The 25,671-nt window shown below is 39.7% G+C and overlaps 2 long non-coding RNA genes across 3 annotated transcripts in view; both read right to left on the bottom strand.

The window, feature by feature from the left end:
- Positions 1 to 713, bottom strand: part of LOC135308669 (uncharacterized) — a 71,584-nt gene extending 70,871 nt beyond the window's left edge. For both annotated transcript variants that reach the window (XR_010369057.1, XR_010369058.1), the window contains exon 1: positions 595 to 713. This is a non-coding gene — a long non-coding RNA (uncharacterized LOC135308669). The remainder of the gene's footprint in view (positions 1 to 594) is intronic.
- A 14,984-nt stretch (positions 714 to 15,697) lies between these two features.
- LOC135308668 (uncharacterized) overlaps positions 15,698 to 25,671 on the bottom strand; it is a 48,258-nt gene continuing 38,284 nt past the window's right edge. The window contains exons 3-4 of the long non-coding RNA XR_010369056.1: positions 16,553 to 16,615; positions 15,698 to 16,472 (exon numbers count right to left, since the gene is read on the bottom strand). This is a non-coding gene — a long non-coding RNA (uncharacterized LOC135308668). The remainder of the gene's footprint in view (positions 16,473 to 16,552; positions 16,616 to 25,671) is intronic.

Below are 25,671 nucleotides of genomic sequence, written 5' to 3'. Positions count from 1 at the left end.
GTACATCCAGGGCTGCCCCATCCCAGGCACAGGATCCAACTCTTGCCTTTGTTAAACTTCACATGGTTAGTGGTGGCTCTCTCATGGGTTGAGGCCTCTCTGCAGGGCCTCATCTGCCTTTGCGGGAGCCAACACCTCCTCCCAGTCTTGTATCATCTGCAAACTTGCTTAATATCCCTTCAAGTCCTGCATGCGAGCTTTTATGAGATGTTGAAGAGCACTGGGCCCAAGGCAGAGCCCTGCTAGGGGCTGTGCACTAACACAGAACGGGGGCCTAACAGTACAATCCAAAACTGAGCTCAGCAATCAGTGCCCAAAACCACAACAAACAAATTAAAGATTAACAAAAAATTCAAGATCATCTTGGCAGCAAAAGGAATGAATCCAGCTGCTGGCTGAATTAATGAACAGGGCAGTAAGATTTCTCCACAGATATGCAGATGGACATGTGCAGAAAATGAGCTACTGGCGTGTGAAACTTGCATGCCTTTTCAACTGAGGAAAAAATACAGCTCTTGCCATTTTTTCAAGAGTTGGGGAATCCTGAAACAGTATCTTCTTTCCCAGGTTTAAGAAAATATTGAAAATAGTGACCTCCTTGTTTGTCCCACTTGCTGTTCCTGGTCACTATTCCCCAGACAGCCTGAAACCACCAGTGAGCTGTATTAGCTGGAAGCCACTGACAATTTTCCTATATCCTGCCTCCATCATGGGAAATTCAACCACATTAGCTGTCTCGGAAAAAAAGTTTAACAACTTCTTCCAGGCAGAAACAAAGCATTTATGGTTTTAAACTCAGATAGGAAATCAGGAATTTTTTATCATTCTTGTATTATTAATACTGTTAAGCATAGCTTGGTGTACCTGAGAAATTCTGTGTAACAATTATCACTGAACACAACTTTCTACATGTCCTGTAAAATCAGGGCATTTTTGAGCACTAAAAGGTTTCTGGAAAGTCACACAGCACTACCAGAGTATCATTTCATTACCATAAGCTTGGTTGTATTACTTTCATGAAGAAAAAAAAAACAAAATGGACAGGAAAAGGGATGCACTATTGCAGAATAGTAAAAATTGTAGTTCAATATATTAATCACACTGAATCCCCTGAGTTTTTGGCAGACAATAAATGTGTGATAGATTGATCTCTAAAATCACATGCATATTATGAGCATAATCCTCACTTTAATGCAGGGTCATAGAATTTTACAGCCTCATAAGCTTGCAAGGTTTCACCTGGAACATCAAAACAATTGCTAAAAGCGTAATAAATTCTACAGCTAGCCATCTGCTTACCCTCCTGACCTTTCAAATCTTATAAAAACCCAAGCTCATAATTTTTCACTCTATGAATTTCAACCTTTTTTTGTTTAATACAGTATATTCAGAAGGTTACTTCATCTTTTCCATGTAATAAAGGGGATCCATTCCATTTGATAATATTTTGTGGCAATAGACAGTTTTTCTTGAAAGGATTTTGAGTGCTGTCCCTGGAGCTAATGGGATTGTGGGGCATTGCCAGTTGTTTTATCTGCTTGGAAACATTTATTTTGAGTCATGCTCTTCTGGGTATGGGTTCACCCATCAGTCCCTATTGGAAATTACATCCAGCAAGTGCTTTGGAAGGAGGTTAAAAAGCCCCAGTGTCTGTTTCCTGCCTTAATCTCTGGAGCTGTGAATCACTCTGCTTTGTTTTTCAGAAAGTCATAAAGGTTGAGGTTTCCTATTTCTCAGCACTGAAATATTGTATCTTCCCCTGATATTACTATTTCTATTCCAGATAGACAATTGGGAATATAAAACCCATTGGTAGAGTTTTTTTAAGACACTGCACTATACCAATATATTTATATTTCCAAAATCCCTTTCTCCAAAAGTGATCCTCATTTTTTTAGTATTTTTTAAAAGAAATTTTCCCCTATACCAGTGGTAAATAAAATATGCATGCTCCTATGGATATCAAAGAGCCACTACTTAATGCTCAGAAATACAAAGTGAAAAAATTCTTGTTATTCACCCAAATTGGTTCTGACAGTTCTTTCAAAGACTCTACATTTATACTCCTCAATGAATCACTACAAGAATTATAAATCCACACGCAGTTCTGAAAGTTTTGATTTTGAAAGCACAACAACAAACTTTTTTAGATTAGCATTTCTAATTCTTCCCTGCCCCAAAATTCATTTATAGTCATGTTATTTTGTCCAGTTTCCTGACAAGGGGAAATCTGTGCAGTCTCTCCATATGGCTGGCTCCTTTAATAATCCTTGAACTTCCTGGCCACTTTTAAAAAGGCATAGCTTTTAGAGGTGTGAAACTACTGCAAATATAATGAAAACAGTTGACTGTTGAAAAGGGATCCAAATTATTGCCTCAGCTGAGGGAAAGATCTTTTCCCATTCTCAGAGATAAGAGCCAGCAAATCAGCACCCATGTGCTCTGAACGAGCCACAGCAATTTGTCCAGCCAAATGAACTGGGGATGCTGCAGGCAGATAGGCTTCCTGCAAGGGGGAGATTGTCAAGAAATAATGAAAGAACCAGAGGAAACTGGTTGTTACTGGCAGTAAAATATTAGGGAATATAAGGTAAAAATCCTGGAAATAATGATTTTTAAAACCAGGTTCTGCTCACAAAACGATTTTTCTTTAAAATAATAGTTAGACTACAGTACATTAGTTCATCTCTTTATGATCTTTACTTTAAAATACCTTTAAATTTAAGGTGTGAGTCAGTGTTTAAAGGAAACAGCAGAATACCTGCCTTTGCACAGTACTGTGATGTGCAGGATGTAGGAACCCACTTCTGGGAACCATGTATTCAGAATATGCCAGGAGAAAGAGCTCTCAATTTGAATTCTTGACACATTCAGTGAATTAAGGTAGCCCACGGTTCTGCCTGACAGCAAGAACACTGTTTGCTAATAAATCTGCCAGTTGTACTGTGCTAGCAAAGCACTAAATGCAAACTCCTCCACAAGAAAGTGTGGACACTTCCAGGGGCTCTCCCAGCACTGGAGAGGACTGGCCCTGGCAGCTGTGGAGAAGGACAGCTGAAGAGAACCATCAGGAACACTTTGGAAGAGTAAGAAACAATGGGTTAAACATGCATTATCTCCTGCCCATTACAGCCAGTGAAACAGAGCCAGTGAAACCAATGCCATTTCTCCTTGGTCACAGTTGCAGTCACAAGGCTGAGGCACCTGGCTCCAGTTTGTGTTGGTCACTACATAACATGCTGCCAGTTCTTGCATTTTAATTTAATTTTTTGTTAATTTGGTTATTCACGTGGTCAGAAACAATGTTATGCTACACATTTCTCATGCCACCTGCCCAAGTGACCAGCACCAAGGGGATTTCAGAGTGGTTAAGGGATTAACACCCATGCACATGGAGTACATGACGGCACATCACCCCATTATTTACCTGCTATCTTTCTACAGCTGGAGCTGCATTTGTTATCAGGAACAGAAAATTGCTCTTTTCTAGAATGCCACCCTTCTAAAACTCACATCATTTGCCTCAGTTCAAAATGTTTCTACTCCAAAGCTTATTTTCTTCTTAGCTTGGACTTAAAACATAGGCCCAGAATCCTTTATTGTGTTTCTTTTCTATGAAAAATAAATAGCCAGTGACAAAGTTATGTAAAACCTCTGTTCTCACCTTTGGGGTAAAATTGTGACCTGGGTAAAATTGTATCAAATCCTAACTCATAACCCACTCTTCACCATGGAGAGATGCTCCCAGACCATGCAGAGGATCAGGAGTGATCTGGCTGGTTGAAAATCAGGTCAGGGAGTCATTCCTATCAGATACAGACAGATATTGTTCCTTGCTATTTCCCCACAGTATAGTTTTGCTTCTTTCCAGAACATTTGTTGGAGAGGACAATTCTTGACTTCCTACAACAGCCAGCATTTTTCTGGTGTAATTCTTATCATGGCAGACATCAAATACAAGCACTTTAACCTCTTTTCTTCTCAGGTAAAAAGCAAAAAATCTTCTCCAGGAACAGATCCCACTCGGGGAGAAAGGAAAAAGCCCTCCAGAAGAGCACAGGAAAAGAAAAAGAATCTTTCAGGAAAATTCTAACCAGTTTATGGGCCATGTCTCTCACATTATGTTCTTTTTGGTCACACAGCCTTGCAGAAGGAAATGTAGTATCTGGGGAAAGACAAGTAGTCCGGGAAATTAATAAACATCCTGAATATCAGCAGCAGTTGCCACAGCACTTGCAATATCACATGCAGGTCACTGTGCTCTTTTGATCTCTTAATTACTGACAACAGTTTCAGCTGATAATTCTAAAAGACATGGGAAATTGTGTTCTTAAAGGCTATGAAAAATTTAGTAAGAGGGTGTTTGAAACTAAGAAGAATGGATGCTAATGGTGCAGTAATTAGGCAAAGCAAAGATGAGGAAAGCTAAAGAGAAAATATTGCTTAAATACATAGACAAGGAAATAAAGTTCAAGTTATGATTACCTACAATTTAATCACTTAGGGGGAATGGATAGCAGTTAAGACGTATTTAATGGCACAATAAGAAACTGGGCTTCATTTTTTTTTTTACTTTAGACGTGAGTGAGATTATTTCTAACATTTAATTCTAAGAAAGCAAAACCTTAATTGATGATTCTAAACATAAAAAGAGAGTGGGGGCTCCCTTTCTAGCAGAAAAAGCTTCTGTGCCACATCCAAACAGTCTGACTAATTGACATTGTGACTTGGAAACTCACAAAAGGGATTGCCCAGTCAGAAATGATCTCACTGGCGCTGTGTTTGTGAGCCATTGGCACTGCAGCCTACAGAGGATAAACTCAGTTTAGCAGGAGAATGTGCTGAGTGTTTGACACACTTGGACAGAGTTTCCTTCAATGCGTTCCCTCCCTTCTCCTTACAAGCAGGGTCCCTTCCTGTGCCAGGGAACAAAGCTCACATTTATGCAAGGGTACTGAGGAAGAGACACACTCAGAGAGCAGCACAGATGGTGTGGCAGCCTTTAGACACAAAATAATTCTAAAAGGAGCTCATCACAACTGCCTGGTCAATAAGTTCATCCTCACATTTCAGACCTGTGTGTGCTGGCATTAAAGAGAAACATGCTCTGCCTGCACCTTTTTTCATTCTGTGACACCCTTGCCAGCTTTGGTGCTTCCACTCAATTAGAATAATTCCTGTTCTTCCACACTGATACCAGGTTTGCTTAAAAGAAAACTGTTTTCTAAGCAGAGGAGAAAATCCCAACTGTAACTCAACCAGAATACATCTGATCAAATGTAACGAAACAATAGCTTTTTATGTTGTGAACAAATAGAGTATTGTAGTCACACATGCTTCAAATAAAAAACCAAAACCCAGATTAGGCATCTTTTATATTTACTTCAATAATATTTTCTCCTTATTTGGTTTTTCCTTCAATAATATAATTCTTACACATTGGAAATCATCCAGTAGTCACTATAGAACAAAATCTTCAAGACAAGATCCAGTATCAAAGCCTAACTTCTAGGAATTGCGTCCTTAAAGGGGAGGAGGAAATGAGAAAAACTGAGTAGACCATTGAAGTAAATGATTATTGTTGAAGGAAATATCAGTTATTCTTTTCTTTTGCTGTTTTTTGCCACAGTTAAGAAGCCAAATAATAAAAATTGTTAAAAATTGCTACAAAACAAAGAGTAGACTTAGAATAACGTAAAAAATAGAAAATATTCAAAATCCATATGTACAGCTGTTAATTTTCAAAAATGCAAGCTACTTAATAGTCTTGGAAAACTACATCAGCAAAAATCACATTTTCATACAACCTCCTGTGTCATCCTGGGCTACCCTCCCTCTCCAAATTTCAAAGCTGAAGGTTTGATTCACAAAGATGTGTGTGCCCTCCACAAAGGCCAGTGCTTTCCAAAAGCCATTTTAACAAGCTCTCTCCACAGTAAAATAAGCCAGATCTCCTTCTCCCCTTTTCTCCTTGTAAACAAATTTACTTTGAGATGGGATGAAGTTTTGACTGGAATTGAAAGTGGATGAGATGGATCTAATTCTAAGGCCTCATCAGTCTCCAAGGACGCAGGCAGCATTTTGTTTTTCAGCCACACTACTTGCACCAAGTAAGGAGGATCCTCACCACAAACAACTCAGAGATTGTTGTCCAGCAAGGTGAAGCGCCCACAGAAATCTGGAATTTCATGTAAAGTTTCATTTGCAGAGTTTATGAAAGGAATATTACAAAATAGAGCGTGGGGATGGTAGATTGCTCTACTCAAGTAACCAACACAGTGGTGTAAAGTCTGTGATTGCAGACTGAGCAGTAGGTGAGTACAGGGGCACAGGATGGCAGCAATAATACTCAGGGCAAACAAAACCACTGTGTTTAATGACTTTCATCCCAAAGGCCAGCAGCAAGCTTGCTTTACCCACTGAATCCTTCATCTGGAATCTGTTCCACTGCACAAAATGGCAGCTAGTGCTGCCTGATGCTGTTTCATTACCACTTCAAATGATCCTCATTCTCTAAGGAAAGGAATAGCAAAGACAATTCTGAGATCTAAAGTCACATCAGCTACACTAGCCAGGCCAGGAAAAGAGAAGATGTATTAATATCTCAGGAAGGGCCTAATTATGAGGAAAAAAAATTGGGATATTCTCATTGCCAGAACACTAAGCACAACCTGTGCAAATACATGTACAAAATTATCCCCTCTAAGAAAACATAGCAGTTTGCCCCTGGAGAAGTAAAAAACCTAGAGAAGTTTCAGGATGGGGAAAACTTTATCCATCTTGTCAGGATTATGTCTTGTACACTTAGGGTAATACAAACAACTACCCAAAACCACCATAATATTACCAAAATACCAAATAATAATATGAAAATACCATAAAGGATATTTTGGTTTTTGTTGTTGGAAATCCTCCTTCCTATCTTTTCTTGTCTTTGGGCCTCCTTTTCTCCTCATTATTCTCCTAGTTCATTCCCTTCTGACTTAAATGTTAAAACATGGAAGATGGAGAAATTTGTCAGCTTGCTGAAAGGAAAAGGCCAGATCTTGAGGGTAAGATCCTCAGGCAATACAAATCTATCAGAGCTGTAAATGAGGAATCCCCAGTGATGCACCAGTGCAGCTCCCACCTCCTTCCATTTGTCTGTGGGAAAGAAGGGCTGGCAGGTCTGGGGATTTTTTGGAAATCTATATTGTTCTAATTAGCTATTTACTTAATCAGTGCCATCAGATGAACTGTGTATGGTAATAGATGCATAAACAAATGAATTATGGCTAGAGAGCTGCTGTCATTTCTCTTTAAATATCTACTTGCAGGATATAGACCTGTGGAAGAGCAGTTATGAGAACATCCAGGACATTCCATAACACATGAAATGCAAGATGCATGCTGCCCCTGGAATATGTGAATGAACAGGAGCACTTCTTACACTTTATAAATACTTGAGTTGGAGAGCCAACATGCAAGGGTGCATTTGCCAAGTGTCTGTCCAAGGCCACGCCACATGAGGTTCTGATTTGTAAAAGAGATGTAAAGGAGGTCAAGACTTAATTTGCTTGGATTCTTGGGTCTGTCAGTTTTTATTCTAAGTCTGTGGAAAAACCACACACTCTGTAGATATTGTAACAATCTAGCCAGACCAAAGAATAAAAGAGCAGCAGAATTGAGCACTGTGAATTAGTGTGACAAGTAACAACCTCCAGAGCAGAGATTTCACTACTTAAAGGCTACAGCAGAGCAAGAAAAACCTTGCTCTTGACTGCATGGCTCATGTGATTAGTCATTTTTAGAGGCCTGCTGAAGTTAATTTTGTTTGTAAAAGAAGTATTTTTATTCCATATTGGCTTGTAGTTATTTATTCTTTCAAACTTTAAAACACAACTCCACTAATCACACAGTTACTCACTTTGAGAGAAGGAAATTGTTGTAGTATTTGTTCATATTTATCATTATTCCAAGGGTTTTATAAGGGTTATAGTGGTCACCATCAACCAAATTACTGTAATACACAATTTCTTCCTCAGTGCTTGACACCCCAATTAATAAAGTTAAATGGTTGTAGATGGCCTCTAATTTCCCAGCCCATTGCTGGCTTTCCTTTGCATGCATCAGCGTATTCTAGCTAAATCTTCCTGCTCCTCCTTCTGCTGCCTGCAGGAGAAAGCAGCTGAAAGCAGCAGCAACACCACGTTCCCTAGTAACCTGTACCTTCCCAGACTGCCTTCCTAATCTTGTTGGGAGGATTTTTCCTGGCAGATATGCAATTACTGCTCTTTCACATGGCCTCTCTTCTCATTGAGGGCAGGAGCTGTCACTTTTGGTAGCAATTTCCTACTAATCAGTGTTTCTGACCAGTAACATCCTCCTTTTCACTGAGCACACCTCCTGCTCACCCTGCACATGATGAAACCCAACACATCCTCAGTTTCCTACTGCATACTGATTACAAACCCCTAGCCGAGGATCTTAAAGCTAAACATATCAAAGGTCACATTCACTCATATTTGTTCAGGTTTAGTTCATGATATCCTTTTGCACCATTCTAAATGGTTACTCTTCTCAGAGAAGTTGTCACACTTCTCTGCACTGAAATGACAGCTTGGCTGCTGATACACCTGAGGATATCAGAGTATTGAGCTCACACAAGGTGCTGCTAAATATATAAATTATGTCCTTTACTTTTTTGTCTGTCTAGAAGACCACTCATGTTTTACATAATGGCTGAAGGAACAATTTAAGTGCTACTTTGCATTCTCAGTCAGGTTAATGATGATCAAGACGCATCCTTCTTGCTGCTGTAGAAATCAGAAACAAGCACACCTTTTTTTCTCACTTGAAAATAAATACAGACCATTTTATGTGGCCTTTAATTCACTGTCATTATCCCAGACCGAAAATCAGAATACGAAAGGACAGAGGCTAAGTGAGAGAAATCAAAGGAAGGACAGAAACACAGGTATGGAAAGGACTCTCCATTTTGTCAGGCTATACAGGTATCCACAGGACATATGGAATTATGAATGTTTGTCTGATACTAAGACTTGTAGGGTGTTTAAGTTTTTTTTAAATTTTTTTTTTGTTTCTTTTTTTTTAAGAAACTTTTTTTGGGATGCCCAGTCAAAAAACAGCACTATACCCAAGGCCTTAGTAGTGGGTGCTCCTATGACCCTACAGCAACACCATTTTTTCCCCAGAACACACTCATTAGAGTCATTAATGAGTACTGAGAGTGAGGAAATCAAAGACATTTTCCCTCAGGTTCCTACTTCAAATTGTGCATGAAAATAACTGAGTCAAGAAGAGTTTGGCATCAGTGAGGGTTGAAGCTAAGATCTGTCTCAACAATTTAAATCCATGATCTTTGATTCACAATATTCTTATCCAATATGAGAATATCTTTTGACTACAAAGATTCCTTCCCAAATAAGAGCAGGATAGTTTGAGTCTTTTGTCCAAAATATTTTAATGGACAGGATTGGCAGAGGTTAAATTAGCATTACTAATACTATGTGGATTTATAAATGTTAGTGGTGATTTCAATTTCACATTCCTCACACATAATTCCTTTTTTTTCCCCATATGGAGATTACTTGCAACACAGTGGGGTGTGTGTCATCTTCTTGTACTTCGCAATTCCCTCAGAAACCATCCAGTTGAAGGATTTTTTGGTTTTTTTCCCCCATTAGATGGAAAAAAAGATTGTCTCCATTTGTCTCTAGGACAAAGCAGTATGGGGAGCCCTCTCTGTCACTAAATGATGTTACTTAACTGGAGTTTATCACTCTTAGCTACCAGGACGCCAAAGGACAACTTAAGGGGGGAAAAAATGAAATACCAAAACCAAGGGAGAAGTGATGGATTATTCTGAATGCTTTGTATCCCAGATAGACCCACTGAACTGCCAGCTTTTTCAGGGCACTTTTGGAGACTCTGAGGATGGATGGTAACAGGTTTTCACAACACAGGGTGCAGGGAAAAGAAATATCACACGCAGGAAAAAAACCAACCCTCTTCAATGACAAATGACCCAATTTGTTCCTCCCCAGTAACTGTGGCAACTTGGTACAGCTTTGCAAATCTCTGTCATTGCTGCTGTGAATTGGTTGCTTTAAATGGATCCTCATTTTTGTTAGAGCCAGGCATGGCAAATTGCCTCTAAGTAGTTTTGGGTCAGGTACGCCAATTTTCAGGCTGGAGTTGCAATTATTGTTTCCAGTTTCCCCTTACTCTCACATAGCCTTTGCTCAGCTTAAAGAGAGTCAGCATATAGAACAATTTGCATTGCAAGGAATGTGATACAGCAATTAGAGAGGATGAACGTTGCAGATCAGGTTCCTTCCAGCTTGATTCTCTTCTGATACTTTTCCTGTGCTTCTCCAGATCACACCCTCAGCTCCTGCATTTGTACAATCTGGGCAGCCTTTCAATTGTCTGACCTTTCAGTAAGCCATGTTTTCTCCAGATACTAAAACTGAATATAATTTCACTCTATTCAGTATTAATAAACTGTAAACAACATCATTGCCTATTCTTGGCAAAGTGCCTGAATTAAATAGCTTCCTTAATGTATCTTCTATCTGTATTAGAGCTATTTAAAAGCAATATGCCAAGTGTGCTAATGATAAAAAGACCATTTTTCATTCATCTGTTTGCTTTTAAGCTCCACATATTCCCTGTGAATATTTTCCTTAGCATAATCAGCTGCCAATGGGAGCCTTTGTACTTAAAATACATAAATTGCTATCTAGCTTTACAAAGAAACCACTATTTTCCTGGGCAAAATTGTCAATTCTCCTCAGCTATTAAAAGCACATTTCTCCCCACTCTAATGAAAAATACCCAGCTGGACAACTGATGTGACAGAAATTTTCTTTGAACTACTTGTACAGGTCCGATCACTTCTTGAAAATATCAGTTATAATTCATATTGTTGCCCAGGAGAATTTTTAAGTGAACAGATGTTCACTAGAAAACTTGGAAGAAATTAATATGAAACCTTTGTAATAATGTTGACTATAAAACCAGATAATATTCTGTAAGCATCCATAATTAACAGTTAAGCTCATTTATTACAGGTCTGTAAGGAGCTGAATAGTCAAATCCTTAATCTTACATCTTGTGATTATTTTAACATGAACTCTGAACCAGAGAGATTCAATTCTGAAGCACAGAGAAGCCCCTTTTCCCACTTGGCTAACAGAATTATTCCAGGAGTGAGTTTTCTGGTGTATATTTAATAGATGTTTTGATCATTGTTTCCAAGTTAGTAACTTTATATAAGAGGGAGAAAGAATGACAAAAATTAAGATGCAATAACTAGAAAATATTCTGTCTAAAGAGTAAAAGACATCCCCTGCCCTATTTGAAAAGGTGATGCAAACACTAAAAACAACAAACACCAGCCACATATCAATCTGGAGCCCAACAACACAAACACTGAAGAACAAAAAACATAATTTCAGCCCTTTCCTTCAGTAGAGAAAAAATATTTCTGAAAACCTGGAAACTCTTCACTGCTTAAGAGCCCAGACGTTGGGTTTTAGGTGGCAGCTTGGGAGGACCCGAGGCTGATTGTGCAGCACGTGGCACACACTGGAGCCAGCCAGAGCTCTTCCTACTGTGCAGTCACATTGTCAAGTAATGAAATGCTGATTTGCATCTTTACCCAGTAAAATTTCATATAAATATAGGTGCTGAAAACATAACATTATTTATGGATAACAGCTGTCGTATTCCCCAGCTGTTTGCTTGTTGTCTGCTGTAACATATGTTAATTTAAACTTTCACCAAATGTCATGGATTGTTTGCAGTCCTCCAGCTGCAGCTTGGCAATTTTTTCCTTTAGGTTTCTGTTGGCTCTGGATGTGATTACACAGACAGCCCATAACAACATAAACAAGCCTTGTGTGGCTGCTGAGCTCTTCGTTAACTTGGCTAAGTGAATGTTTGCTGGAACAAGCAAAACGGGGAGAGAACTTATTTTCATTTTTCAGAGGTATTTCTGAATGCTGTCAGTAGAGAAAACACAGGGGACAGTGGAGACAAAGAAGTCTTTAAGTAAAAAATGCATCACACAGAACAGATTATTATTTCCTCAACAGTCCTAAATTAAACTAAATATAATCTACATATATAGATAAATTGTATTCCAGACACGATGTTAAAAGTGAGGTCCCTAGGTCAAAGGCAACTACAGAAATTTAACTGACTTAGCATAGCAGGACTATGTGACAAACTTAACAATCAATAAAAGGGAAAAAATAGTACAAACTGAATATCACAGTTTGTGGACAACTTCTAATGCATTGCACAGTAGGGAAAAAAGCCCACATAGCAATGAACAGTCTAAAGCAAAACACAAGGAGGAGAAGAAAACAGCAAGGAGGATTGGCAGGATTTCTCAGGAATGCTGGGTTTCTTTCTCATGGGAAGCTTTCAATCAGAATAAATACCATGTGCATGCTGAAAGCAAAGGCTGGTGTGGAGGGGAGGCTCTCATTTCCTGTACAAGAGCTTTTCCATCCCTGCTGCACCGTACTGCCTCTTCCACAGAGGAACAGTGGCATTTCTCTGAAATGTGCACACACTAAAACACCTCCTGCTCTCTGTGCTCAGAAATGATATTTAAATTACACTAAAGGTCAGCCTTGGCAGGCACAACAACTTATATCTGCTTTTCTGTATCACTGTACAGAAATGGGACTTACACAAATGTACAAATGATAAGATGGTGCCAGCAAGCACAATACAAATATTGATCAATTTAAACATGAGAGTGGGCAGGAAAGGAGAAAACAATCTGTGGTGACAAACTGACAAAGAGGCTGGCAGCTAATAAAATGGGTGGCAAGATGGGAAATAATTCTTTTTCTTATTATTTACCTTTCCTTATTCCACCTGGTATTACCTCTCAGATTTTCATCCCATTTTAAACTTACCACAGAACAAAATCTCAATATACAGACTCTGTTTTAGATTGCCATGATGCTAAACCTCTGTAGAAGTAAAGAATATTGGAGAAACAGAAATTCTATATTAATTATTCTAGAATCAAGGTGTTTCATGTTACAAAAAAAAAAAGGCTGAAGATTAGAGAATTGCCTGGTACTGTGGTACAACTCGCCAGAGCCTGACATTACTTATTTTAACCAATACCTATAGAAAAAAAGATGGTTAATATTAGTGTAAAAAGCTTCCATCTCAAGCTGGGTAAATCAATGCACTTCTATGTGCCACAGGACCCCAGGTTTTACAAGCTACTGAACTGCTCTAAGGTAAAACTTCCCTTCAGCACCATATGCAAAGGCATTTAATCCTTCTTTTCAGCAGCACTCCTCTGCCAAAAGTTGCTGAATTAGAAAAGGCTTCAAGCTTGTTAATATCCTGCCAAGTGACACAAAAATTAAATTTTATCCAGTTGAATAAGCCTCATTTAGTCAAGGGCCATTTACAATTTTTTGGAAAAGCTTGATTGCACCAACACAGTTAAATACAACAACTTATCTCTGATAGAGTCACCATATTCTTAATATTGACTTAATGCCTGAGCACAAAGCTTAAAGGAATGGATACTGCTGAAGACTGATTCCACAAAATGATGATGCAAGAAACTCTTTAGAAAATACCTTTTTAAAAAATTCTGTGGTTTAAATTCTTCAATCCTGAAGACTGAGTCTGCTGAAATGCCATCTTAACCTTTCCCCAGAAGCTTTAGATCTCAGATTATCTGAAGTGGTTTTGGTTTTGCTTCCAAGTTGAAGCTTGTGTTCATAATTTCCTGATTAATGCCTATAATGAAAGTACTACAAGTAGAACAAAGAATGTAACTGAAAATAAGGTGGAGCATGTGACTTAAAGATGACTTCTCCCTGGAGATACAATTACTTTAGCCTGAATCTGAGCACCTTATTTGCTTTCAGATAATCATCCCTCAAGCGGTAAAGATTTCTTTCCAGATTATGCAGGTCCATGTTACAGCACCCTTTACCAAACACAATGGGAAATGTGATATTTTGTTGATACAATCTAATGGATAGAGAGGAAGGACAGGAAAAAGAGTTTGCCTCCTCTAGCACCCACAAGAGAACTCTGTGCTACCCTTGCTGAGCAATCCAAACCTTGACAGTGCTCTTGTTTCAGGTTCAGACATTTCATTGAAGTAATACATAAAGACTTAATGAAATTCTTATATATCGAGCTGCTTTATCACAGGAACATTTTCATGCTTTTATACAAATTACTCCAATAAAATATTTGTTTTCCAATAGAAAATGCTAAAAGCATGCAAGTAACTGCAGTCCCTTTAAAGCTGTAGAGTACATTATGGGTTTCAGAAAAGTTCAATTTTTACAGACTTACTCTAAAAATCATAATTTGACATAATAATCAGGCACTGACACATTACTAAACCTTTGATGCTCTTTATCAGAGCATCAAAACTCAATTGAAAAAAACCAACAAAAAAAAAAGAAATCATTGACAGAGTTGAAAAGGAAGTGTGTGAGTGGGAAGAGATGAATATCTGAAGGAGTTTGTTATTTGCATTATAATAAAATACGAATTTTTGTGAAAGCAGCAAGTGAATTTGTATGGAGGGAGTGTCAAGAACACCTGAAATCCTTTCACTGAAAACCTTTGAGATATCTCACAAATTCTGCTGGTTCGAGATGTCAGGAATACTTCTTACAGGGTAATGAAAACAAAGGAGAGAGACTGGAGCTGCTGCCATGTGAGGAACTTGCCCTACATCTGCCAAACCTTTAGTGACTTTCCTGTCTTGTCTTGCAGGTTATGAACAAGACAAAACTTTTGTCTGTGGAAACTGAACCACACATCTGTAACAGGCAGCTAGCTCTGCTGGGCAGCATCTCTGTCATGAGTGCTGCATCTCTCTCCTGATGTGCCAGCAGGGACAAGGACCTCTCTATGACACCTGCCACCACCTGCAAGGACCTTTCAGTTCAGCCAGGGCAGCTGCTCAGGCCATGTGGCACCAGCACAGCCAAGCCCCCTCAGCCAGGGGCCCACTGCTGCTGGGTGTTTCAGGTCTCATTCTGGGTGCGCCTTTTGCCAGTGCCTACCAGTGTTATGGAATAAGTTCACTGGGTTCTTTGGCTCAGGGTGTAAGCCACAGCAGCCTCAGCAAAGGGTGTCACAGCCAGGTGTGGGACACTGCAGGCAGCCCCTGGCAGCAGTGGCTGACAGAGAACACCAACACCACAAGCACCAGCAACTGTGCAGGGCTAAGCACTGACCCAGATCAGACCCCACAAACCATGGCAAAAGAGGGAGTAAGACAGTGTTTATCAAATACAAGAAGACAAGCAAAACAGTGTTTTGTACACATGAGATGACCATGTACTAGTGGAACCTGAAAGTATATTTGCTCCAGAAAATATTTTGAGTTAATAATAGAAGTATGTGCTTTATAGCTAGCACTAAGCAACCAAGAAGAACTCAGTATTGAGTATCTAAGCTGTTCTTTCTGCAGAAGATCTAAGTATAGCCTTGAAATAGTTTCAGTTGCAATATATTTATCACCTTTCTTCACAAGAACACCTCTACAGGTGAGAAATACTGTCTTCTCCAAAAATCCCTTTGTAACTGGCCATAAACAAGCAAAGTTTCCAGGCTAATATCTCAGCCCATTTTTCTAGAAAACTTCTGTTGACTAAATCATTCAGCAACTGACAGCTCCTGAAAGTAGCTTAGATTTTATTTTTTCCTTCCTAAACAATTCAACATCAAATATTTTACTATTTGTGAATCTCATCTAGGAGCCATTAACAGACAAACAAATACTTGCTTCCAAGTTATCCCAATTTTAAAAAAACCAAACCCTATCTCACAAGGTAATGGCCACATACATCATAACCACAAAAATGCTCTGAATATCAAGGAGAAGTGGCATCTTTTTCACTCTTCTCTTGCATTTCCCTGGAGAGAAATTGCAAGAGAGCTGAGCAGAGTCAGTGCTGCTCCCACCCTCTCTCATCCCCTGTGGCCAGCTGCTCACTTGCCCCACAGCCACTCCACAGTACCAGATATTCTCAGGCTACCAAGGATTTCAGCAAGTCCCTGCTCTGACCCAGTTGTCATCAACAGATTATTGCCAGAGTCTTGTCCAGAAGTTTCACTTCTTGTGAGCTCTGTAAAGTTGCCTGGTGTTGTGCTTGAAGATGTCTGAATAATTAATTAACTCCTTGAGCACACAGTGAGGTGCATCTTGTAAAAGCATATGGGCTGACAGGATCCTTTTCTTCGTGTCTCTGTAGGTGGTTTCTTATGTTGGCTGAAAGTCAATCCAACATTAAACTAGACCCCAAGATTAGATTTTTCCATGGTAAATAAGTTAAATCAAATGGCTGCTCCTTTATAGCTCTTGGAATATTCCAGTTAGTTTCTGCCTGCAGAACATCAGCAATCTACATTAGCTCAGTAGCCAAATGTGGGATGACAGCTGCATGTGGCACCTGGAGGGAAATGTCCCTTTAGGACAGTGTGTAATGATACAAGGGAGCAGCAGGGTAAAGCAGGCAGAGTTAGTTCTTACTTGTGTATCCATGTCCATGGGAATAAAGATGGAAATCATGATCCACAGATGGAAGGCTCAGATCTGAGGAAGAGGAAAATGGATATCATCCCAAAAGGACAGAACAAGTGTAAAAGCTGGTCCAAGCTCCAGAAGTAACAGCTCTTTACTGAAAGAGAAAGGGTTCCCAAATAATTGAGCAAATATCCAAACAATACAACAAGGTCCATCCCTAAATGCCTTTGAGTGCTTTTGAGCTTTTCCAGAGTAAATCTTCTGTTTTTCCCAGCAATACTCTGAGCAGAAGATAAAGAGTTAAACACTGAAGCAATGATTCCTATTCCTGTATAATTCCCCTAAATACTGAGTTTGGTTATTCCTAAAATGCTGTCCTTACTTTAGTAGCATATCATGACTATTTACTTCAGCATTCTTTCGTGTTTTCCCTTCTAACATTGTATGTGAAACAGAGGGTTTGAGAATGAATTATTTAGCTGGCTGAAGAAAATGTGCTTTAAAATCTTCTTCTTGGGGACACTGAATGCATTTATTACCCTGGAAAAATTCAAATCCAGCATCTGTTGTCCTGTGAGTTTTACTGGGTAATGATGAGAACCTGGGGGATTTGTTTGCAGTAGAGCTTTCTGGATTTATTTTTTTGTTTGTTGTTTCTTTCACTCAAAGAAAACAGGAATTGGAAGACATTATTAATATTTTAATGAAACGACTTATGGGGTTTTGACAACTTACTGATTAATTCAGGTGGTTTCCAAATTACCATCCTTTAATTTCATTTCTCTAAGTTGCCTATAATCTGATTTTGTAATTTGACTTCTTTGGGACAGGAGTCCTGAAGCATCTTTTCTATTCTTGTCTAGAAAAAAGATAGTGAATTTTAAATCCATAGAAAAATAGGTGGAAACTGTAGTTCACAGAAAGTGTTTGAAAGCAGGGAAATACCCATGTTCATGTGCACATGGGTATTTAGGACAAGGTTGTGTTTATTGTAAGAAATGGTCTCTTCCACAGCAGTTATGAACAGATTTTTGATTTGTCACTGAAACCAGTGTTTATGTAAAGAATCCCACACTAATTCCAAGAGGAATTCATTAAATGCCCTACAAATTGAGGCAAACATCTGCAGAGCTAAAGGGACTTGAGCAAATCTGAGCCAATGAATTCCAACTTTTTAAGATACACCAGGGCCCTAGCACACTCCAGGGCCTTCATGGTTAACCTCTCTTCCACCTGCTGTAATGATTTTGGAGAAGATGAGAAGATTCTGAAATCAAACCAGTAAAAGAAAAAAAAAGATATACACAGAGGGGAAAAGTTTTGAGAAGTTCTGTAGGTTACAGTTGCCAGGGAAACCACTTTGCAACAGCCATATGGTCAGAAAAATCTATTTTCTTTGTTCTCTAGGGAGGAAAAAAAGGAAGTATTTTGGTGCAGAGAGGAAGAAAAATCCCACAAAAGCTACAGAGAAAAATATTTGCACAGATACACTTAATCACTAATGAGAAAAGATAAATGATTTGCCAAACTAACGTACAGAGTTCCAGCACTAACTAGAATATTAATACAGGAGATGCAAGTTCCTTTCTGCTCTGTGTTCATACTTTGAAACGAGCAGCTTCCCTTGCTATCAAAGCTCTTTCCTGTGGGTGTGAACTCTACAGACTGAAAGATGATCCCAGCACTGGCTTTAATTTTCTTTGTCACCATTTTCCTGTTGCCCTGTGCTTTCAGCACAGGCCCTGCTGCTCTAGCAGGGACCATGGCCCATAGATGTGCCTTTGTCAAACATTTGCCTTTCAACCTCCCACATTACCAGCTTTAAGCAGAAGAACAGAGGGAAGGGCTGGAGGGAGCCTGTGGCAGCATGTTCCTTTCCCAGCCCAGCATGTGACTGCCTGCATCCCTGCCAGCACTGGGGACCACAGCAGGTGCCATGGGCAGAGCTCCCTGGTGACCAGGGGGAGCCAAGAGGCTCTCTGGCACCTACCTCCAGCCTGGCCCAGAGAGGAAACCACATCTCAGCTTGAAAAATAGCACCACAACCAGCTGTCCCCATGCAGAGATGCAGAGGAGTCTCAGAGACCCTCACAGATCTGCAGAAAGAGATGATAAACCCATTTTTTGCTCATAAATAGAAATAATGTTATTTGACTGGATCTCTCTCAGCTCACAGGAGCTTTCTTCCTGGTGGAATTATTTTCAATGCTATCCCTACTAAGATATTTGGAAAAGGTGTTTAGTTCCCTAATAATACCTTTAAGAGGGGAAGTCTTTGAGAAGAAATAACCTGCAAAACAGTAAGATGCAATATGGTTTTCCTCTGACCACAACTGTTCAGCCTTACTTTTCAGAACCAGGTTGTCCTTCTGTTCAAACTGCTTCACTCTTACAGCAGAACCAACAGAAATGCTAATGATAACAAACCTAACAGTTCCTGCTCATATGAATTATGGAGGTTTGCATGCTCTCAGTAGTGCTACCTAGCTCTCCAAAACCAGGCTTGGATAGATGCACAGTCACAACTTATGTTTTAAATCATAGGCTACGCTGACTTGGCTGGTGTTGCAGACCTGCCAAAGAAAGTCTAAGGTGAAAACAAATGCAGACTACACTTCAGATCTATTTCTCATTCTCTGTTTGCCCTGGTGTCAGGCAGCAATAAATGAAATCCTAACTTCCTTGTAAAGCTGGTGACTCTGGGATTTACTGTATCAGTAATGCAATGACATTCTCTCCTTCCCAAGCAGGGTTTTTGTGGGACACTGAGACACTCAGAGAAGGCGATAAAAAGTATGCAGGTACCAGGACATTGGGGATTTGTCCTGTCAAATCTGCAAATATTTACAGGAATAAAACAATTGATGCCAAGGCTAGCAACCAGGATGAAAGCATGTTCCCTTTCCTCTTAGACTCACACTGATATTCCATCTGAACCCTGCACCAAGCAGGCTGCAGAGCTGAGCGAATTAATCGTGGCACGAAGGTCCCAAGGTACCCTGCTGCTTGTTATGAGACTGTGATAGGCCTGAGGAAGGATGCTCAGAGCAGGAAACTTGGATTCAAAATAGACATCTACACTCTGTGAGCAGGGAAATGTTTGTCTACATTTTCAGAAAGAGGTGCCTGAAAATCGGGCATCTTCAGAAGCAAAGGAATCTGTAACTGAAATGTGAATTTTCTATCATCTTTTTGAGCTAGGATTACTGTATTTTTAAACCATCTTCTGTTTTGCTGGAAAGTCTCCATCTCAGGCTCTCATTCATGGCCTTCACCCAGGAGCTGAGCAGTTCACAGCCATCCTTGGCACTTGGCAGCTGCTGTCACCTACTGCACCCTGAGCTAACACTCGAGGGCAGAGGACAGAAGAGTTTCCCAAAATGGCACCAACACTTGACCCATCCTCCTCAAGGATCTCTGTGATTGGGCAGACTACTCCCAATAAGGAGACTAAAAATATTTTTGCTGGATTTTAAGCTTTCATCTGTGAAATTGAAAAAGCATCTAAAGGTTTTGGTTAAAATTACCCCCTGAAAGAACACCCTGGATCAAAATATTCCCTGGTTAAGTCAACCAAACGGCAAAGGGAGAGCAAGGAACAGACAGAGGCAGAAGGGTTTAGGCAATTATTAGAAAAATCATCTCAAATGCCCCTGTTATTCAGCACACCAGTCACTTCAGGTTCAGAAGAAACCTTTCCTACCTACTCAGCCCAGCCATTTGCTGTGGCTTTGCGTTCTGAATCTGAGGACATGATTTCCCCAAGAGCACAGCTAAAGGCCTGGGAGCTTCAAGAGGCTTTGCTGCCAAAGGAGACCAGAGATTAACAAATCACAGCAAAGATCCAGCACTGGATTGCTTCTTGTGTACTCAGACCTTTCCTCAGGCCTGCTGCCAGCTTACCCAGCCTGCCAAAGGAGATGCTTGGCAGCAGTTTTGTCCCTCTTAACATTTCTTCTGGCAGATTTAGCAACTGATCTTCTCCCTACCTGGTGCTTTTGCATTAAAGTCCCAGTTGAGGCTTCCAACTGAGAGCAGTTTGCATAAGTTCCTGAATTCCTGCTTTGCAATCTTCGCATCTCGTTCTTTTGACGAACATGGAGATTGCTCCTAGCGATACCTGAACCTAAAATGAACCGAAAAATGTATTACAACTGTAAAGCTTGCCAGGCAGTGGAGGAGAAATTCACACCAATCCCAGCTCTCAGAACAGCTGTTGTGACAAGGTGATACTGCTAAGGAGTCTCAAAATAGAAGCCAAGGCAACTTCTCTCCCTGTAAGGGTTCTGCTGTGTTTTGCAGTCTCCAGCTGGAATCTAATTGCAATTTAAACCCAGAGCTCAAACACCACAATATTTCCCACTTTTAAAAGTTCTTTCAAGGAAACAGAGAAAATAAAATAGAAAAATCATAATCTGGATTTTCTTTGAATCAACATGGATTCTCCAGAGATACAGCAATTCAATTATTTATTCAGCTGAATTTAGTGAAACACTTTTTTGTAAATAACAAGGTGCCAAGGAAAATATAATACTTTATTTCATATACTTCCCATTATGCTCTGTGGGGGTTTTTTCAAGTCAAGAGCAGATACTAGGTATAGCTGAAAATCTAACACACATTTTCACAGATGTGTTATTTGAAACCATTTCCTATTTGAACTTCAGGAATTCTTCCACATCTCTCAGTGAATTATCTCAAATGACATTCTGATAATAAAGGTGATTGACACAACTGTATTTATACTTGCTGCCTGCCTACATTCCACTCCCAGGGCTTGAAGGTATGCTAAAAGTACTGTGAGCACAGATTGGTCCATTCAAACACAATATTCACATCTTGCATGAATGTATTTTCCTATTTATTTTAAACCAGGCTTTGTTATTTGCATCCATCTGTACTAGCAAGGTAACATCTACCTATTTCCTTGTGGCTCTATAGGATGTTTGCTGAGGAAGGACTTCATGATTCTGCTTCCTGATTATGTGCTAAGGATAACCTACTCATGCAAGACAAAAAGTAGCTCATTTTTCCTGCCCCAATTTGCCATATCAAAGTGTCAGCTACTGATGGTGGCAGAAGTCTCAGGGTTTGGGAGTTCTTTCACTCTTCCTGTGCCCATTTAAAAATTTTCTTCCTAATATGAGTTGAAATGATGTGGCTTGCCCCATAAAAACATATCTATGCAGTCTCATTTATTTTTTTCCCCACCAACTCTGTCAGTATTTCTTATGATTCCTTCACTATGCACCTTGATCAATACCCAGAAAGAGGACAACACAATAATTATAAAATCATAACCAGTTACCTTTCCACCCTTCCCAAACCATGGAAGTGTATGACCCCAGAACATAAATCACCTCTTTGTAATAAAGAGGTCCCGTCTCCTTCAAAAAAGAGATATTTTGGGAATCTTTTTAACCTCTTGGCTGCTAGAAGAACCTGCTAAAAACAAGTTCATTTTAAAGTCCAGACACTGACTCCTTAATAAAAATATTGCTCTAAGACATAATGAAAACTAAGATTTAGCCAGAGCATATTTTGCTTTGAGGTAAATGTAGGCATTTTCTTCTTTCATAAATACAAAAGCAAATTCATTGCAACATGCACCTTTGGTGAATTTTATCTCTGCTCTGTTCTCTTATAACCCATGCGCTTCTGCTAGGATTATACTGGGATACGCACTTTATTTAGTAATGGATACTATTAAGCATAAGGGAAGATGTCAATTTAGAATCTCACCTTACATTCCTTTCTACATAGAGCAAGTTTGCCAATATAATCAAATTTAGAATTTCTGATGTTTTTCTGCATGTTAATTCAGAAGTTCCTGAGCCAATGCCTCTACCGTCATCCACACCAAACACTCTCTCTTGTCTTTTCCTCTACAGGCAAAAATATCTAATGCTCTCCATCTAAAACCACATATTTCACTATCATTCAGATTTTGAAGACAGGTGTTAAAACCTCCATTGAAAAGAACAGAAGTGACTGAAGCCTACAGGTTATTTTTGCTTCAGTGAAACAACTTGATTGACAATTTGCTACAATTAATCCAGCTCATTCCAGCAATGTTAAATATCTCAAAACAAGTTTCTGAAAGGAGGATTATTTTTAGCTGAGTGAGCCTAATTACCTGTTCTAGATAAATTGAGTATTTGAAGTGATCTCAGTTCCCTCCTTCACATAGCTACAGACAGGGGAAAAGTAAAACTCATACAAGTCTTTATCGACAAAAGAGACATTTTGGGCTGCAATTATTATTTTTACACCGTTATTAGTAACAAAACAGGAGTCATGATCCCTTCTCTATTTTCTTTATGGCAATGTTGCTTCCAAAAGCTTCACCTGTAGCTCTCTTACTGTACAAGTAACAAACACCCCTAAGCAGTTTTAAGTGCTCCTGTTAGTTTTAAGCGCAAGCCCTGTGCTGACATCTGAGATGCAGTACAGGACTAACCTACTTTTGCATTGTAGCTCTCCCTTTGATCATGACACATCTCTACAGACATAGACCACAACCTTTTTGCTCTCGCCATGCTCTAATGAGGGCTAAACTCATTTGTATTATTACCTTAATACCACATGATGTCAATGGTAATAGTTTAATCAGGCTGTACCTTTTCTTGACTAGCCACACTCATTCTTTCCTGTTCAAATGAACCCTGGGAGTTAATTGAATGATCAGTTTTTAGACAGAGATCATTATTAGCCTTCTATTTCTATTTCTCCTATAGACTCACTCCCAAAACTGCCTTCCAAAAAGTGCCAATGCAAGCAGGAGTCTGTAGAAGCAATGTTTTCAGATTAACAAAAAAGGTGAAGATTGGGTGAATTTCTCCATGTCTCCCAGCCCAAGGAGATCCTACTGAAAGCACAGAATTGGAATGAGTTATGCAAACACTGCACTGTTTCCTTCACCATACCCATTTGGGCAGGATTGTTGACTTGTTATATGGATTAAATAAAGAAGCAAACAAGTGGTGAGGCACTGCCTTGACCCTGAATTTATATTTTATCCTCAGGCTCAGATAAGGGCCATCACAGGTTTAGCTTCTCCTTACACAGCTCTGAAAAAACCCACACAGTAACAGACAGCTCCTGAGCCTCAACTACCAGTCTCTGCATTGGAGTGCATAAAAACAAAATGTTCAGTGCCAACAGAGGCACTCAAAAGTAGCACAAGGGTCACACAGCACCTGGCCAGAATTCTGCTCAACTCCCCACATCCATTTGACTGGGTAAGCTTTCACAAGCTTTTCTTTTAATCTAATTTTCCCCAGTTTTTTTTTTCAGCCTGTGCCTTGAGATACTTTGCCCCACCCGGCTTCGGGGTTATATTTACTTCTAGCAGACTTAGAGAAGGCAGAAATGGAAATCCTGAAACATGCTGGAGCTTTACATAATGGGTGAAAAAAGGGTTATTGCTCATCTGAACAATAATCACAGGAAAATATACAAAATAGATCCACGAGGGGCCTCAAATCCACACATTTCCTTCCTTTACCTCAAGGCAGTAGGGTTTTAATCCACACAACTGCTGACAGGCATTTGTTTACCTTATTCAAAAAGACTCCTCAAAAAGCCTTGTCAACTCCTGGCTATTCAAATGACTCTCCCAGCACCTTTCAGATATGCAGCTTTCCTCCAGACTGTGTAACAAACACATTAATGTTCATCCATTACAGACTGGACATGGAGAACACTGTTACCCACCAGTTTTTTCCAGCCTTTAAGTACTTTTGTATCTTATTCTTCCCACCCCCTTTTACGTATTTTTACCTTGCTGGGGGACCTTAGAGCAGAGCAGTACTCCTCTCAAAAACCAGCTATGCTATAGAAAATTCTGCTTATTCCACCTCCACTCAGCTAATGTAACTCCAAATCCTGCAGTTCCTAAAGTGAAGCTAATCTGTATACAAGACAGCACATATTCAGGGCTATGAATACACCATTCATAATCACTGCATTCTGTAATCAAAGATAATGTGCAGGGGGCTTAAAAAGCTTTCAAAACCTGTGATCAAATAGATGCAAAACTAGCAACCCCCATTGCTTCCTCCTTCCCCCAGCGTGCTGCTCAAGTGCATATGAAAGGAAGGCTGGAGAGCTGACAGGAGATGTGGTTTGCCTTAATTTATGGAAGGAGCCCATTCCTTTGGTGACTAACACACACATTTAATTCATGCAGCCTTTTCCAGGGTCTGGAATACAACACCTGGCTGCAGCTGGAAGCTGGTGCACAGCCAGTGTCAAACAGAGTTTGCTGTATTTGCACATGGGGATCATGAGCTTGGTTCTCTCTGTGGTGCCCAGGACTATCATTTTCATGTGCTGAACTCTGGCACATGCCAAGTGAAAAGAGGGCTTGACATGGTGAAGCAGACACTTTGAGATGCTTTCTATTTTTAAAAAGAAAGTGTATATCTAACATCTCTGACAACATCAGGGTGCTGCTTTAAAAACAGCACAGAGATACTGAGACCTTTGGAGCTCATGGAAGTGGATTCCAGTTCTGCACCCATTTGGGGGCCACAAAAGCCAAGCACCTGGTCAGATACAGGACTTTTAACATGTTCTCTCAAGATGCTGTAATTGACAGATCCCAAACCCTTTTATTCTGATGGACACACATCCTTGTTCCTGGAATGCTCCCAGAAGCATCATCTGTGGCAAGACTGTATTATGATAATTGCAAAGTTACATTAGACTGTGTGGAGTCTGTGTAGCAACATTAAATTAAATTTCTCCTTGGCTTCAAGGCTTGCTATCTGTAATTAGTGGCTTCTGTTCTTTATTACACTGATCAGTAGTGCAGCACTATTCATCACCACAGTCTTAGTTAATTATCCTTGCTAATGATTTTCACTGTGAAAATAATCTACAGGTCCCATTTGCAAAGATTGTTTTGTGTTAAAATGATTGGCTGGTAAGGCACCATCGTGTGCTGACAAGCTGGAGGTAGGGAGTTACTTAGCCTGGGAGATGGTAGCTTAGCTGAAGCAGTCAAGAGAAGAGGAAAGCATTATGATTTCAATTTGGCACCAAGGTTGTTACTATTATCTGCCAGATGTGCGAGAGGGTGGGACTGAGATGTTGTAACAGAGCACTGAGGGGAGCAAAAC

The sequence above is a fragment of the Passer domesticus genome, chromosome 10 (genome assembly GCF_036417665.1).
Source record: "Passer domesticus isolate bPasDom1 chromosome 10, bPasDom1.hap1, whole genome shotgun sequence".
In the NCBI taxonomy this organism is placed as follows: Eukaryota; Metazoa; Chordata; class Aves; order Passeriformes; family Passeridae; genus Passer; species Passer domesticus.
This window is presented reverse-complemented; position numbering and strand designations above follow the sequence as displayed.